General features: G+C 38.7%; 1 protein-coding gene and 1 pseudogene across 3 annotated transcripts in view; one reads left to right on the forward strand and one right to left on the reverse strand.

The window, feature by feature from the left end:
* Window positions 1-16,972, forward strand: part of FAT3 (FAT atypical cadherin 3) — a 600,781-nt gene that overhangs the window by 420,273 nt on the left and 163,536 nt on the right. The window lies entirely within an intron of this gene.
* LOC120590672 (uncharacterized) lies at window positions 9,235-9,348 on the reverse strand (annotated as a pseudogene).

A 16,972-nucleotide genomic window follows, 5' to 3' on the forward strand; every position in this document is an offset into this window, starting at 1 on the left:
AGTTGGATACCGCAAACAGGGCTGTGGTAATGTTTCTGATTTTTATTCCAAGTACAATGGAAAGCCGTTAGGCAGGGCGACATGATATAATTGCCAGTGCAAGAGTTTGCTGGCCAATCTGCTGGGCAGAGACGGGTGGGGCAGGGTACAAGTAATGGAGAGACTGTGGAGGGCTTTTAGAAGGATCCAGGTGAGAGAGGATGGCAGTTTGCTCGAGAGTTGTTAAAAAAATGATTAAACAAAAACAATTTAGGCGATAGAAACAAACTTTATGTAACACGTCATAAAGCAGACTATCTCCATTTAGAGAACTGCAAAATTGGCAGAAGGCAGGGAGCCTTTTTAGGATAAAGAACAAAACCAAGTAAGAGAAAAATAGAAAATATCTGATTGGCTGGGGCCACATGGTCAATCTTCATTTGGGGTGAGAAGGCCCAGAGCTGGCTTGGTGTTCGAGGACTGGCTGACTAGATATACTGCATTTCTGGTCACGCGGAAAAAGAAGCAGCAAAATGGCTTTGCTGAGTTTTTAGAGTGGAGATTTTTTAAACTATGGGTCATTTGAACCATATTTACCCTTTGCTCACCTCCAGGGATCCCTCATCATATATACTCTTCCCTTTAGTAAACTCTCCTGTTAAAGTTTTCCAAAATCTATTGAATCTCCATGTCTGTCTGCCTGCCTCTCTCTCTCTCTCTTTCTCTCTCTCTCAATTGTACAATTCTTGCCCACGTTGTCTTTTTTTTTCCATGTAACATCACTGTGACAGTTTGAATGACATTATATTTTTCCGAATGGATCATGGAAAGAATATTGCTTTAACTCAGCACCAAGAAAATGATAATAAGTAAAATAGTATCATTCAGAGTACAGAATACGGTTCTCTGCTGTACACATATTTTTGTAACTGCTGATACATGTGTCATTCATAAGTGTTGGGTGTGTGTGATTAACCTCCTAGAGAGCCTTTAATTGCTAAGATAACCTTATGCTCCTCTTAAACTCATATTAACCATCTGGCTCTATTTGATACTCTTTTTCCCAATAAAATAAAATTTCTCCTTTCAAAAGGACCCATTTAAAGCTGACCTGGCAGGTACACTTATAAAGAGGTAACGAGGAAGGCGTTAATGATTTATTAGTTTGCTATCCCCATGAAGGCACTTTAATTGTACACTCTGCTGGTACTCTGCCTGTGCATTGATTTAAGATATTTAGCTTGACGATGTGTGGGCTGTAAGGGTTTTTGAGTCTTTAAGCATTCACCTTAAATCTCTGACTAGAAGAGGAGAGTTATTAACAGAATGAAAGAGACTTGCTAAAGAAACAAGAGCAGCAAAGAACTGTAAAAAAATTCACAAGTACAGCTTATGCTTCTTTGGTGAATTCTAAGTATTAAATTCTTGCCTAATTTGGAAGTCTGTTATGTGAAAATATTGGCCTGATCTTCTCTCCCTATCATAAAATGCAAAAATACAGAATTTTCAGCTCACTTTTTCAAAGTCATATACATTCCTTGACAGCCAATTATAATTGTAGTAGAGGTAGAAGCCTAATTCCAGCTAATAGATAACAGAATGTGGATGATGGATCCCTAAACCAAATAGTGAGTTAACATTTTAGCTTAGTGGTTGTGACTTCAGCCCTGATTACCTTATTATCAGAGAAGGCAGCTGCGAAATAAGGGAATAAAGGCACTAATTCTTTCTTATATTATAATCACTTGTACAGATTGTTTCCTCACCTTCTAGGTTTAATCTCCTTGTGGGCATGAAACTTGATTTATCAAGCTAGTGAATGGAAGTGCTATGGGAAAGCTTGGATATTAAATTCAGGCAGGCCTGAGATGATATTTTGGAAGTGCTCACAGAATCTCTCTGAACTCTGCTTTCCCTCATCTGTAAAGTGTGGGTAACAGTTTCTAACATAGGGTTAATATAAAGAGTATACGAACTGACAGGTAAAAAGTGCTCACGGCGCTGCCTATTAGACAGCGAGTATTCTTTGAATGATGGTGGCTTTTGTTAGCACTGACTGTCTTACTCATCTCTATATTCAGAGCATCTAGCCCCATACCTGGAGAATGGGGAACACGCAATAAATGTCCTGTAAATGAATGATTAGTCTAAAAGACCTTTATTTTGAAGGTCTGGATGAGATCATGGGGCGTGGGGGCAGTATTAGCACACTGTAAGGTATACGAACTAGGAGATGGAAAGAATGAAACATACTGCCTCTTTCCATCTGCTTTGCCAAGTTAACTTACCTTTGATCCTTTATTTCCTCATCTGTAGAATGGAGTTAATAATCCCTGCCTCATGGATGAACTACACAAAGGACCTGGCACACAGAGACACTACTAGACCATTGTGTGTCCCTCCCTCTTCCCTGTCACCTCCCTTCTCTCCTTGTCCTCAACAAACACCTTGTCAATTCCCTTTCTTTTTCAGTACTGGCCCCAGTAGTTCAAATAGCTTATAGCAGTCCGATTATTCTTAAAAGATATATCCACTTAAATAATTCTATGGTCCTGGCTTAATTATGTGTGAATCTTTATCTTGCTTGCTGAAAGAGTATAGTTTGCCTCTCTTTTGATCTGGAAATGTTTCTCTATTCAGGGCTGGATGGTTCTAATGAAAGTCTCCCAAAGAGAACAAAGAGAGTATTTTATTTGCAAATCAAAAAAGATGACAAGGCCTAGTAACCAGTATAAAGACAGGGAATGAGACATAATGTTGTGTGTATGCATGTAACTTGAAGTAGCCAAGAGAATGTGGTGATGTTTTGTAGCACAGCTGGTATAAATAGCAGAACACATTACAGAGGAATACACTAGATCTATAGGAATGTCAATTATTTAGTATCTGCCCCTTTAGCATACTCATCCATATCCATCATCCTCTGAGGAGCCCCTCATGTAACTATTTTTTCTTCCTGTCTGAAATTCTCATCCCTTTTTATAGTTCTATTTTCTGAGGGAAGAAATACTCCTCTTCGGTAAGTTTTTATAACATTTCCTGTTGCCTTAGGATGCAAATTGATTTCTTCAGTGAGTGTACACCCTTAGTGCTTTGACAAGTACCCGCTTTGGAAATGATGGTAGTTTCTGAAGGTGAGGAATTGTAGGCCTATTTCAACCCATTAAGCAGTCCGTATTTTGATAATTTAACTCCAAGAGAAATGGAATTTTCTCTCATTAGGTTCCTCTTTCTGTCGCCCTCAAAAAACTTTGCAGGAAATACCAGTAGGCTCTCAAAAGAGATGGTGTATACATGTATATAAATAGCATCTGTAGCAGGCTTCGGCCTCAGAGGAGTTGGTCGAGACTTCTGTTTTCCAGAGCTCTGAAAGAGGATGTCACCTTCTCTCCCAGAGTTCTACTTCTAGGACCACACCTTTTCAAGCCTTTGTTTTTCACATTCATGTTGTATCAATTTCAGTAAAGTTAATGGAAACTCACTCCTTTTTCCTCCTATCTTAAAAGCTTTATGAAATGCTTATTCTGGGCCTGACATCAGATTAGGCTCCAAGGTTATGTTATTGGAGTTAGTTATGTTATTGGAGTTAGATACACTGAGGTCTATCAAAAACTAAACTGTTGATTATTCATGAACTACTACAGTTAGCTGCCATCCTGGAATCAAGGGGCTATTTTTCATTTATATCAGCTAAACTGCTTCTTTCCCAATATATAGATGCACACACTGAGACCGAGAAACGAGAAGAGTGAGAGCCAGGGTCATACAATCGCTTCATAGTAGTATCCAGTATATATGTTCCTCCCTGTATAGAGCAGATATGGCCCTAAACGTCCATCAGCATAGTGAAATGCGGGAAATTGAATCATCTTTTCCCATTCTCGTTTTATAACGCATTTGCCAGGTGTCAGTTCAGGCAGCCCTCAAGAATCAGTCAATTCAGGTATGAACAGAGGAGATTTTCTCTTACACTCTTTGATTGTGCATTCGCCATGCCCTCAGCTGCTCCTCAGTGCCTGCTGTTGTGCCCTTCACTGCCCACCCAGCTCTAGACAGGGTCTTTCTCTGCTACTTGGCCTGCCTCAGGCTCCAGGATATAGTCCACCTGCGAGGATTCTATGCCCGCACTATGAGTACCAGCTTGGGCTCCAGCAGAAGAGTGACTGTGAGCCAGGTTTTAGAGGCTGAATTGTATCTACTGCCCTCCCCCGCCCCAAAGGTCATATGTTGAAGTCCTAACCCCCAGTACCTCAGAATGTGCCTGTATTTGGAATTTTAAAGAGGTAATTAATTAAGTTAAGTGATGTCATTAGGGTGGGCTTTAATCCATTATGACTGGTGTCCTTATTAAAAAAAAAAAAGAAAAGGAAATTTAGATGCAGACACATATAGAAGAAAGGCCATGTGAAGACACAGAGAGAAGACGGCCATCCTCAAACCAGGAAGAGAAGCTTCACAAGGTGTCAACACCTTGAACTCAGGCTTCTAGCCTCCAGAATTGTGAGAAAATAAATTTCTTTTGTGTAAGCCACCTAGTCTTTATCCTTTGTTTTGTCAGCCCTAGCAAACTAATACAACAGCCCTACTTCATTTTACTGGCCTGTCCTTGTCCCTCTCTCCTCTACCAACACCTCACAAGGCTATCTAAATGCCTCGGACTTCACCAGGGGACTGGAGCAACTGCAATTACAATCTATGAAGATTAAACATCTATCTAAATATGATTATTTCCATGTTTAATGCTCTATGCTATGCTACAAGATTTTTACTCCCCAAGTTAAAATCTTCACAGAAGGCCCCCTCATGGCACACATTGGTTCCTACCTGCTCCCTCCTTTTCCAAGTGCTTGTCTCTTCCACATTCCTTAGTGAGGGTTTCCAGCCCATCTTTCCCAGAAATCCTATGGCTTTAGCCATGGGAATGTTTCTTGCTCAAGGAAAAAAAAAAAAAAAACCTCCCCAGCAGTAGACTATTCCAAATTAGTGTCATTCTTAAGTCTTAAGTAATTCCCTAAAAGGGTTTCAGCAGTCCAGTCAGGGGTGGCCTTTGGCACTCCAAGTCCAATTAAATAAGGAATGTTGATGGTGGTGGTGGTGGGTCTCTTAAGAGTCAGCCCTGGGCTCATTTTTTTATAATTTTACGCACACACATTGGTATGAGGTAGGAGCGAGGGATACCAATCTAATTCCTGCAAAACAGTTCAGGTCAGAGCCGGCCCTAAGAGTGATCCTTTGTGAGATCTTCCCAGCAGTGTGAATTGCAGATATACCAATTTATTTTCCCAATTGACCGAAGAGTAAATACTGAATCAGATGCACGAATGAATTTTTCGATTTAAATATTAATTCTCAGAGATAGTTTGTTCAAAACAGAGATTGCGAGATGCCCACAAAGCTAGACAGGTAATTCAAAGGAGCAGCATGTGTGCTGTGCTAGAGGGGGTAGAAGGGGAAAGTATGGCGGGTCTCACCTGCCCCTTCTGAAGAAGCACAGCCAGAGGCAGGTGTGGAAGCAGGTGGGACCAGTTTTATCAGAAAGTCTCAGTTTTTCCAAAAAAAGCAAATTTGGATTTGTATGCTAAATTGCTCTATATTAAATATTGACACCTTCATTTTTTTAATGCCATATATACCAGTGAGCCCCTGTTTTGCAACCCTTGATATAAAAAATTTCTTTTCTTACCTGCCTCATTTTTGTAATCCTCTTACAATAAAATAATTCACATGTATTGTAGAATATAATTAGCTTCTTGTCATCATATAGCCCTACATTTTTTTACATCATGCCTCCTTTGGACCTATAAAAATACAAGAAATTAGCCCAGGACTGTCTTAAGAGACCCTGTTGAGGTTGGAAATGACAGTGGATAAGGACTTGGTTAGGATCTCAGCTGAGGGCCATCTTTCTGGGCCATCTTCCCACTCCATCTTCATCTGAACCGAGGAAGGGAGGTGGAGCTTTAGGTCCTTGGATTACATAGAATTTCCTGGGCATCATATCTACTTTTTCTCCCTCCGGCAGTTCTTCACTTCACAGTTTTGCTTGTCTGTGTCCCTGGTTAGCCTCCAAGTTAATAATATGCAGGCAAACACATACGGCAGGACAGTTGTCTGGAATAAATCCTTGATTCCATAAATAACCACCTTTAATTTACCTGTTTGTGAAAGGTTGCATTTGTTTTGCTTCCCCTTGAATCTGAACACTAATTAGGAGAGCAATAGTAAATGAAACCTGTTCCCTTGGACTTGGGATGGTCCTTCTATCCAGTGGCTCAGGGTGGAGTGGAAATGAACCAGTTTTTGCGCTCTGCTCATGGATGCTGCCTAGGCAGATAATTGCTCCAGGCAGGTCACAGCTTGTTGAGCTGGGCACACAGGCTGTAGCGGCTGAGGCTCTGCTTTTGTTTTCACTTGTGACTGGTTTCCAAATGTGGTGCTATGCTGCTGCTTCCTTCGGGCTTCCTGGGCAAGTGCTGGTTGGTCCTGTGGGGAGGAGAACGTCTTACCTCCCAGGCCTGGTCACATAAATGGCTTATCCCTTCTCAGAGAAGAGATTCAAATTTCCCTGAACTATCATGAGAACTCCCCACTGTGAATTACACATTCTGGAACCTGGGCTTGCTTCTCTCCCTGGTGCAGTGATGCTAAATTGACCCTCTCTCCTGTGTTTCTGAAGGTCCTTTTCCTTCTTTTTCTGTTAGTTGCTTTCCTAGTTTATTTTGAGCAGCATTCTTTCTGAGCTATGGAATGACCTGTCCAGTCTGATTTCATCTGGGTGCTTCAGAAACCAGCCAAGCCCATACCTAATATCAGAGGTGTATGACCCACATGAGCATTTTAAGTCTGTTTATGGGAAAATAAAAGATGTGTTGGAAACAGGATCAGAACATGAGATTCCAACTCAAGTGCCTCTATTAATGAAAAGGAAAAACTACTTTGGCTTGCTTCCTGCTTGCTACAGACAGCTTTGTTCAAATAAGCTGTTGTTTCGAGACCTTTCAAGTGACTTGCTTTTGTGGCAAATCAGGGGCTACCAACCTCATCTATTCTGTGGCAAGACTGGTTTAGTGAAATGTTAAGAGGTTTGTCAGCAGGATGCAGATCACCACAAGGAAAATAAGTCAAGAGATTCCCAATGTCAGAGCCAAGGAAAATAGATTGGTATATTTGGGCAAATACTACCAGTTTAAAATTGAGAAAACCTGTAATAAATTTGGTTATTTTATCTTTTTGGATGTAGCACTGTATTTTACACAATTATTCAATCAAACTTAATGAGAAATAAAATATCTCATAAATCAATGTTCTAATTATAGTAGTCCTTTTAAAATTTATATATAACTAGTTTTGTACTACACTTATAGACAGAGATGGTTAAAGCATAGGATTTGGAGATAGACCTAGCAACTCACTAGCTATGTAACCTTCGTTTATCTAGCCTCAGTTTCCTCATCTGTAAAATTAGGACAAGAAGAATACCTTCTTCATAGAATTTAAGGATTGGCATGTTGCATGCACACTGAACATCTTAAATGTTTAATATATGTTAAGTATTATGAATGGCAGCTTAAAATTATTCCCTTGTGATTCCCGAAGCAGTCTTTTTGTGGCAGAAATCAGAACACTTAGTGCATTATATTATGCATTGTATTTATAGTTTGGCTCATAGTTGTTGAATATACATATAGTACTTTAATGTGACAGCATCTATGAATGTACCTAGAGTAGTCCTGGCACATGGTATGCACTCAGGAAAGTATCAGTTTTTTTTCTTTTCTGAAGAAGACCCTAAAGTTTCAGAGATTTATCATCTTCCATTTGCCAACATTCATTTAAATGGATCGTGACCATGTAAATTGGAACAGTTCGTTCTCCTAAGATAGGCTGAGTAGGAGATAGGAGTTTATTAGGGGTCTGGCCTGGCTCTGAAGGAGGTCACTGAGTCTCTCTTCGAGGATCTGTAGTCCTCTGGCTTTCTAAGTCAGATTCTGAGATGAAGACTAAGGCATCCAAGCTCAAATGGCAACACTATTTGAGCATTCCCAAGAATCTAAGGACTCAATAAAGTAATTATTCTTGAGACTAGCATGAGACAGATACCTAGTCTTCCCAGGTTAGCTGTCTTCAGGCCTGCTCAGTCTTGTCACTAACGCCCAAGCTTTCCTCTGAATATAACCACTTTAGGGCCTTAAATTGTGTTTAGTTTTTAATGCAGTGTGTTTAATATTTAAATACATAATGGGATTTTTTTTTCTGTTTCATTCAAATGTCAACACCTCAATTGTGTGGAAATAATAAACCAGTCATGAGTAGTCAGGGGATTCCCTACAGAGGTAATCCACGCTTGGTGAGTATCCAGTGACATACCATAATCCAACATTCATTACCTTTAGTAGTTTCAAACTCTGCCTTTCCTTCAGACCATTCTCAGCTCTCTTAGCAAGCTGCAGGGTGAGCTCTTCAGAGATCTGCGCCCTCTCCCTTCCTGGCCCTACTTTGGTGAAGGTCAACAGTAGCACTGAGGGCCAGAACTGAGGAGTACTCTTCTTTATACTCCCAGCAGCTAGAACAATACCTGGGACGTCATTGGGACACAATGAATATTGGGTGAGCTGGAAGTTTAGGTTTCCAGGTACTCCGCGAGCCAGATGATCCATACTTCCCAGGTTACAGTGATCCATACTGCCCAGAAATCCACAGAAAGTAGGTGCCTAGGCAAAAGGTTTGCAGGTCTCCCATTGTGCCAGCTGACAACATGCTCTACTGCATCCCATTTATGCAGAAGCCACTTACCAACCCCAGTGTGAATTTGGAGCCTAAAAGCAGTTCTTAAATCACATATATTTACCTGAAACATATCATCCTCAGGAGGTAATAAATATATAATTCAAAAGGAAGATCGTAGATTTTTCATGAGGTGCCCATTCTAATTCCTGGCATGTCACAGTACACTTTTAAAGATGCTGATAAATCTTACAATTGGATGTGGGGCCAAGCTCTGTGCTAATGTATACTTTGCTGTTATGTAATTGAGATAAAATTTACTTTTAGTATACTACTTTCAAATGAAAGAGAAAAAGCTCAATATTTAAAAAAAAAATGTATGAGTACTCATTAATAGCCCTCTTAAGGAGCTTCATGCAAACACTTTATTTTTTTATTTTTATTTAATTTTTTTAGGCAAGGCAACCCTGGGTTGATCTCACAGATTGCAAGGACCTTGTCAGCTTACAATCCCTTATTTTCTATTTTTTATACCTACAGCACCTGCTCTTCCTAGGTGGTCTCCCATCCAAGTACTAACCAGGTCCTACTTAGCTTCCGAGATCAGACGGGATCAGGCTTGTTCGGGGTGGCTTGGCTGTAGACTCATGCAAACACTTTAAATTAGGCAACTAGTACCCATGGAGCAAGGGGCATCTGACCAATCAAGCCCCCTGTTCTGAAAAAGCAGAATGTCTTTAAACTTTCTCCATATAGAGGGACTTAATTTGCTCTTGTCTTGTTTCTAAATCGAATACTGTGAAAGCAACTTTTAGTATCCCATAGGTTACCAAATCACTGAATTTTTCTCTTCATGGTATAGGGACAGACTCTTTTCTTTGCCACTTGAGAATAAGTTTGGCAGTCTTATCTTTACATGTTCCATCATTACCATTGAAGGCCTTAGACCTCTTTTCAATAGGTAAAAGAGACGTCAGAATATGTGTGGTTAAATTTAAAGCAACTTTATAGCCTTTCCAGCAGGGAGACAGGGCTGCAATAGACAGACTCTTGTAGAATGCAGGAATTAGAAATGTGTTCGTTTGGTTTCAGCTACAGAATATGATGGAGTTTTTATTTAACGTTTTACAACAGGAGATGTCGTTCTGTCTCTATCAGCAGTAGCCAGGATATGCTTCCTCCACCTTGGGATGAAGAATTACAAATCTCTCTGTGCAAGGCCATGACAGACCCATGATGTGTGCTTTGATACATGCACAAAACCATTTACCCATCTTCAAAAGTGATGCTTCCAGGAGCAACTCTTAAAAATTTTTCTGTCATATGACAAGGACATCGATATGTAAGGAAGAGTGAACTCAATTTCTAACGGTTTAAAGCATGTGTATATACACCTCGGTGAAAGAGAAAATTAGAGTCTATTTGAAAACTCTTCTTTTAGAAATCATATAGTGCCTGTGGTAGGATTTTTTTAAAAATAGTTATTTCTAATTGTAGAATAATTAAAACATGTAACTATGATGTATCAGAAACATGTAATATGGAGTACATGCCCATTAAAGAAGAAAAAAAGGAGGGAGAGAGAAGCAAAAAGGAAGAAAAATTTAACACATAATTTTCCCATGCAATGATGATCACTTTTTACCTTTTTGAGTGAAAACTTTCAGAGCTTCTTTCTGCATTTATATATATAAGCTCACATATGACATATCCTGCATAAAGTTTGTCAAAAAGATTAAAATAATACTGTACCTATTAGTTTTAACCCCCTTTTTGCATTTATTTTATGGCATTTTTCTGTATTAACAAACTCACATTTAATTTGTTATTTTTTTCAGTTGCGTGAGATTACACGTGGTAGGGTTTTCAATGACCTTAAGTAATGGACTGTCTGCCACTTCTTCTGGAAGACTGTATGGATACGGCCCAGTCCCCTAGCTCCCCTGTTCACACTGCTATAGTGATGGTTTTGTGCCCACTTTCAGGCAGGTGTTTACTTACCCTCTCTTGTGCCTATGGATTTGCTGAAAGAAAGACCCTCGACATGATCTAATGTCATTTAGCAGATCGTTTCAGGCACTTGACCAGACTGCACACGAATATGAGCAAAAGTCCTTCCTTCGATTTGAAGTTGTGATACTCTGCCTTATGGCATTCACTTATTGAAAGAAAAATATATAGTGTAAGAAAATTTTTACATAAATATCTCTGAAACATTTAAAAAAAAGACTACTGTATGTTAACTCATGTCATTTGGAATATTATATCAGAAACCTGAATGTGTAAGCTAAATAGGTAAACTTAGACATCTGAAAATTTTACCCACAAGTATGAACTACTCTCTTTTCTCCCACTGTAGAATATTAATATCTACACAATACTGTGGAATATTAATATCTCACCTGATAACATTTATACTATGTGATATTTCACCTTACATCATTAAATACAGAAACGATATATTATTAAGTATCTTTTCACAAAAGTACAAAAATATCCCACAGAATCATAAAATTTCAGTTAAACAGTACCTTAGAAATCATCTACTACATGATAGACTGTTACATCCCAAATTAAAGATCTGGGTAAATATTTGCCAAATGTGGGCATGGAAACAACATTCATATTTGACATTGCTGTCTGCATTCTCTACTGGTGACAATTTGTGGTGTAAAAAGAGGGAAAGGATCCAAACCAAATTGTGGCTGAGGCTTGACATGTCTCTGAGAGGGTACATATGCCTTCCCATGCTTAAAAGCAAAATCTCATCAGTTGATGTGAGTAGAACTAGTAGAAGGAAGGGCAGCCCTTTCATATGCCACATCAGTTCCTCTTTGGAGCTGTTAAGTAAAAGGGACTCTGGAAAGACTCTAGCATGCACGCCAAGAATAAGTCATCTCTGCACTCAGAGAGACTCTGCTTTCAGACAGCCTTGAAACACGGTTTTTAGTAAGGGAAGGCAAGAAAAATAATATGCTTCTATGAATTTTCCTTTTTTGAGGGTGAAAACTTAAATATATAATTCATGAATAAGCATCTGTTGTGAGACCATAGATTACAAGATCCTTAATGACTATTTTTGTTTTCCTCTTGGCACTGAGTATATACTTATTAGACTCAAAGTAAGTATTGGCTGAATTAGATTGAAAAATGTTTCTCCTTTCTCCCCATGGTGATTAGACAGAGGAAGGGTAAAAAGAATCTCAATTTAGTTACAATTAGTTATCCGAAAGGAATGTTAGCTATATAGGCCAGTGCCCAGATATTTCTAACAATGTAATATGTAACTTTAGACATCTGACAAATAGCAAGGCCAGTCCAGAAGCTAGAAGGAAGCGCCATCTATGAGGTTGCCAGTTGGTTAAGACAAATGTATCAGGATCATTTGTCTCTGCAATTCAACTTCATTATGTCGTCCACGATAGAGTCACTTGTCTCCAGAAGGATAGAATGCACTAGACTCTGTGGTTGCTTAATAAATGGTATCTTCTAGAGATACCTACATTTCCAAAGGCCAGATCTTGCATATGAGGTTGAAATCAGCACTCTGATCAGTTTGCATATGGCACTGCACACTGCTCACCACTTCACACAGGTGTTCAGGGAAAAGGTCTGACAGCAGATTAAGAAGGCAAGCTAGTAGAAAGTACAGCTGCTGGAAGTGATACGTAGGCCCAGAAATGGACTCCTAATCTTTGAGACAGGAGTTGCCCTTGACTGCCGCAACTGAGGTTTGGAGCAAGAGTTCAAAACCACAAAGAAGTATAAGCAAAGGAAAAGCATTGTTCCCACTGCTTTTCTGTTCTCTTCTTGATTGTCATACATTTCAATGGCATCCAGATGTTCCATTATTTTAGCTACCAACTTGGGAAATTACATTATAGTTACTTTCAAAGTTGTCAGACACTAAACTCAACAATGACAGTTTCTAACCCATTTTCTCTAAAGTGCTTAATTTTTTTTCTTATAACCCTGATGGGCTGGCATTTAAATAAAGAAAGTCAGTATTCTGAAATTCAATTAGTTTTTGTATATGCAAAGTTATTCTTTGTGCTCATCCACATGCATATTGGTTCTTGCACATACATATTGGGTATATTACATTTTAACTTTTCCTCTATTTTTGTCTACTTTGTTAAAAATAGGAATTTGCTTCATGCTTTAACTTTGAATATTTGCACTCTTTAATTTTAAACTGAACTATAAGTTCTTTTGGCATTCAAATATGTTTTCTTTTCAGAAAATTGAAGGCTATTTAAAAAGAGCAATATTATCAATTTTGAAAACACATATCGCCCCAGTTGAATAAAAAACATGTATGTATATAATATTTTATAACTAATTTAAGATTTCCCAGACTACTCCATTCATAATTTCCAGTTGCAACGAGATGAAGTTCTTCAGTTTATTGCCTGCAGCATTCTTATGGTAATTTTGAAGTTGGGAGACTTGACCACATTCATAAATGGTAACTGTAGAAAATCGACCACTTTCAAATCAAACAAAAGCATAGAGAGCCTCGAGGATACTTTTGAAAAGAGGAGACTATTTCTAACAAGTCTAGTTACAGTGTCTGTTCCTAAAGCAGATGAATGGGAGAGTTCTTATAAGACTGTTGATGTTGCTTTTTTTGCATAGGCTGCTTGTATAATCTGTCTGTACAGTACTTAGCACCCTGTTGAACTCAATAAATATGCATGGTGATAATATTATTGCTCAGAATTCATTTAGCACTTTTGAGTGTCACAATGTTCTGCCTACTAGGTGCAGGGAATTTTAATTTAATGCTCATTCTAAGGCTTAAAGCTCGGGAAGGTAATGACCCATGAAAGATAATCCTCCATTACAGCAGGACAGTTTTGGAGCAAAGCCACGGGGTTGTCCAAGAATTCTTTAAAAAGCAGAGAAACTTTACTTCCTCCTCCAAGCTATATACACATCATAATCTCCCAGCACACACACACACACACACACACAAGGAAATAGAGAAAATTTGAGATCTATGACAATTAAACAGTAGAGGTTGAAATAGAAATCAAACGGAGCTGAAACAAGCTTTTTTAAATCAGGAAAACCAAGTCTGTCCCTCAACCTAATTTGGCTATGGCTAGACTTTGGAATATCTGACAGTTTCCATATATAATTCTCCTATGAAATTTCATTTTCCTTTTGGCTCAACAGAAACTATCCTCAGAGAGTTTTGCTACCAATAATGTTCCTGATCCTGGACACAGTACCTGGCAACTAAGAGGTGTTCTGGAACTATTTTGTTGAATGAGGAATTTATGAATGAATGAATGAATGAATGAATGAATGAATGAATGAATCATCCACAAGAGGACATTCCCAACTGTTCTAGAAACCACGGTCTTGTTACTTTATTGCTTACTTAAAAGGAGGAAACTTGCTGCGGCTATCTAACAAAATCCTGAACTTTTTCTTATATATCATTTGCAGCTTATGGGGCAATGAGCCTACTTTTTAAAAACCTATTTTATCAATAAATGTAATAAAACGATCTGGGAATATTTAAATTTACATTAAATCTGTGTAAATTATCACTTTTGAGAATATGCAAATATTTGGTGTGGGATTTGGTTAAAAGCTTATAGTTAATATAATAAATAAATCACTATAGATATACGTATGTGTGCACACACACATACGCACACGTGAATACTTCCAACATATAAAACATGGTGATTACACTCAAGGTTACCCTTATAGCTGGGAAACCAGAATAACACAAGTGGTACAATAATTAACTGTAGGACAGTACATAATAATATTATGTTTTCATCTTGAGAAACAACTTTCGTGTCCTGTAAGAGGTAAGGGCTGGACTTGTTGGGGAAGGTTTTATAGAAAATGAGAAACTTGACCTGAGACTTGGATAAGAAGAGAAGCCCTATAAAAGATGAGAACATGTATGGTCCAAGGATGGACATAGAGAGAGATGGATACGGCACTCTCGAGAGACTGTGACAAGAGTAACCTAACCAGCAAGGGAAGTAGAATTTGAAGAGTGGTGAACAGGGGAATCCTAGGTAGTAGTTTTGACTAGAAGCATGAGGAAATACAGAGAAACTAAAAGGACATGATGAAAGTTGTATACAAAGATAATTTATCAGATAAAAGGAGACTTTGGAGTAAGAAAGGTACTAAGAGCAAGCCAGTCAGTTAAGAGGGAGCGGATCCAGGTACGAAGGGATTACTACCCAATCACAGATGAAGAGATCAGTAAAGTAAAAGAGACTTGAGAAAATGGGCAAACTTGGAGACTGAATGAGAGACTTAAGGGAAGGACAGAGTAGTTATTTCCCACAGTTGTCAGAAGCAGATATTCAATAGCAGACCTATATAGACCTCATCAGTGTGCTTGGCTTCATGTGTGTTTCTTCCCTGTAGATACAGTTATGTGGCCATCATTCCAGCTCCTGCCTGTTTAATTAGCCCCTTCTCATTCACCATCAGAATATGATCCTCAGGATTGGTCTACTCTTGTCTTGTTCAAAAAACAAGACTTTCATAAGCATTTTCTGAAAAAAGTATAGAAAGATATTTTTCATCTTTTTTGTTGTAAATTTACATGTGTTTTAGTGTTACTCATTTCCATAAATTTCTTGACTCTGCATTTTTCTACTACTCTGGCAACTGTAGTGTTTCTAACACAGGTGAGTTTGATCTAAGGTCCATGTATTTTAATTCTCTTCTTCACTGCATGTGTACTTGGGATGAACCTGTCATCCTGACTGAATCACAATCATGCAGAGATGGACTCAGAGTGAGATTCAGAAATGTTCTAACAGAAAATAGAAACCAATTGAACATTGGCATAACTGGAAGAGAAACCCATTGTTACAGGCTAGAAAGAGCCTGGGTATAGGTTCCGGTTAGCCAGGGTTTGAATCAAGATTCTGCCATATATTTACTGAATGATCTAGAGCAAATTTATAATCTATGATAGCTTCACTAACCTCAGCTATAAAACATAATAACACCACCTTACTGGGTATTTATGAGTGCTGTGTAGAAAGCATATGTAGACAGACTAGCAGAATGCCTTGTATATAGCAATATATCAACTTGTAAATTTCCTTCTTCAAGGCAAAAACAGTGCATGTTTCATTGTCTGTAATACCTAGCACAGTCAGTATTTTTCTCAATGAATGCAAAAGCAGAAGGGCATTTTGAGGACAAGAGAAAACAGCAATATCCATAGTCAAATACACCTATTTGCCTTCCAATGGGGGAACCTATTCAGCACTTCAGCTAACATACATTCATGCTAACATGCAAATGTGTACATTGCACTTGTACTTTCTAAGGTGAGCTTTTTTACTCCATCTCACGGGTCTGTCAGGAGGCTCAGATGACTCACCCTTCTACAGATCAGATGTCTAATTATGTTATTAGAATGTCAGAATTATCTGGAATGGCTTTGTCACACACCTGACAAGAGACCTAAGTTTGATACTGCTGTGTTCAAAATGACTGAAAACTGTGAATGACATATGAGATGATGTATGAACATATATGGAAGATTTTTTCAAAATGTTTTATGACAGACTATTTTTTTACTCCTATGCTTTAGCTATTACATTGTTCTTAACTCAAAATTGATTTTAGTCCACTTCTACAACCATTATTTCAGTGTCTAGCTTATGCAGATTCAATGCTCAGTGTGATAGGGACATTGTAATGAAAGGGGTAACTAGATGATGTCAAACTGGATTCAGCTAGATAATCAATATGGATTATAAAAATGGCCACGAGTTTGCAGCTTCTCCCATCAAGAGGTAGAAACTTGTCTTGGTGACTTGCTGTAACCAGCGAAAGTAACATTGTACAATTTCTGAGTCTACGTCCCCAGAGACCTTGCTGCTGTTCTTACTGTGCTTGTCATCCAGAGTCTTTGCCTTGTTTTCATGATGTGATTGCTCCTCGGAGGCAAAATGGATCCTCTATCCAAATTTTGGTTCGAATGCCAAGATGTGATGCCACACATTCACCGAGAGGATATGAAAGGTTTATTACTTGAATAATGTACTTTGTGGAGAGAGCAGAGTGAACTCTCACTGGTCCAAAAATGGCTTGAGAATGTGGGGAAAGGAGACTGGCTAGGAGTTATATAATAGATGGGGCTGCAGCTGGAGTGAGGGCTCCTGCCGTCGAGCTGGTGCTGACATAGTTTGCACTTCTTGTCCACACCAAAGGTGGGAGTACTTGAGCTTTCTTCTTTGCTTGACCAGATGTGGGGCAAAGGCGG

This window comes from Pteropus medius, unplaced genomic scaffold (genome assembly GCF_902729225.1).
Source record: "Pteropus medius unplaced genomic scaffold, Ma_sr-lr_union100, whole genome shotgun sequence".
Taxonomy (NCBI): Eukaryota; Metazoa; Chordata; class Mammalia; order Chiroptera; family Pteropodidae; genus Pteropus; species Pteropus medius.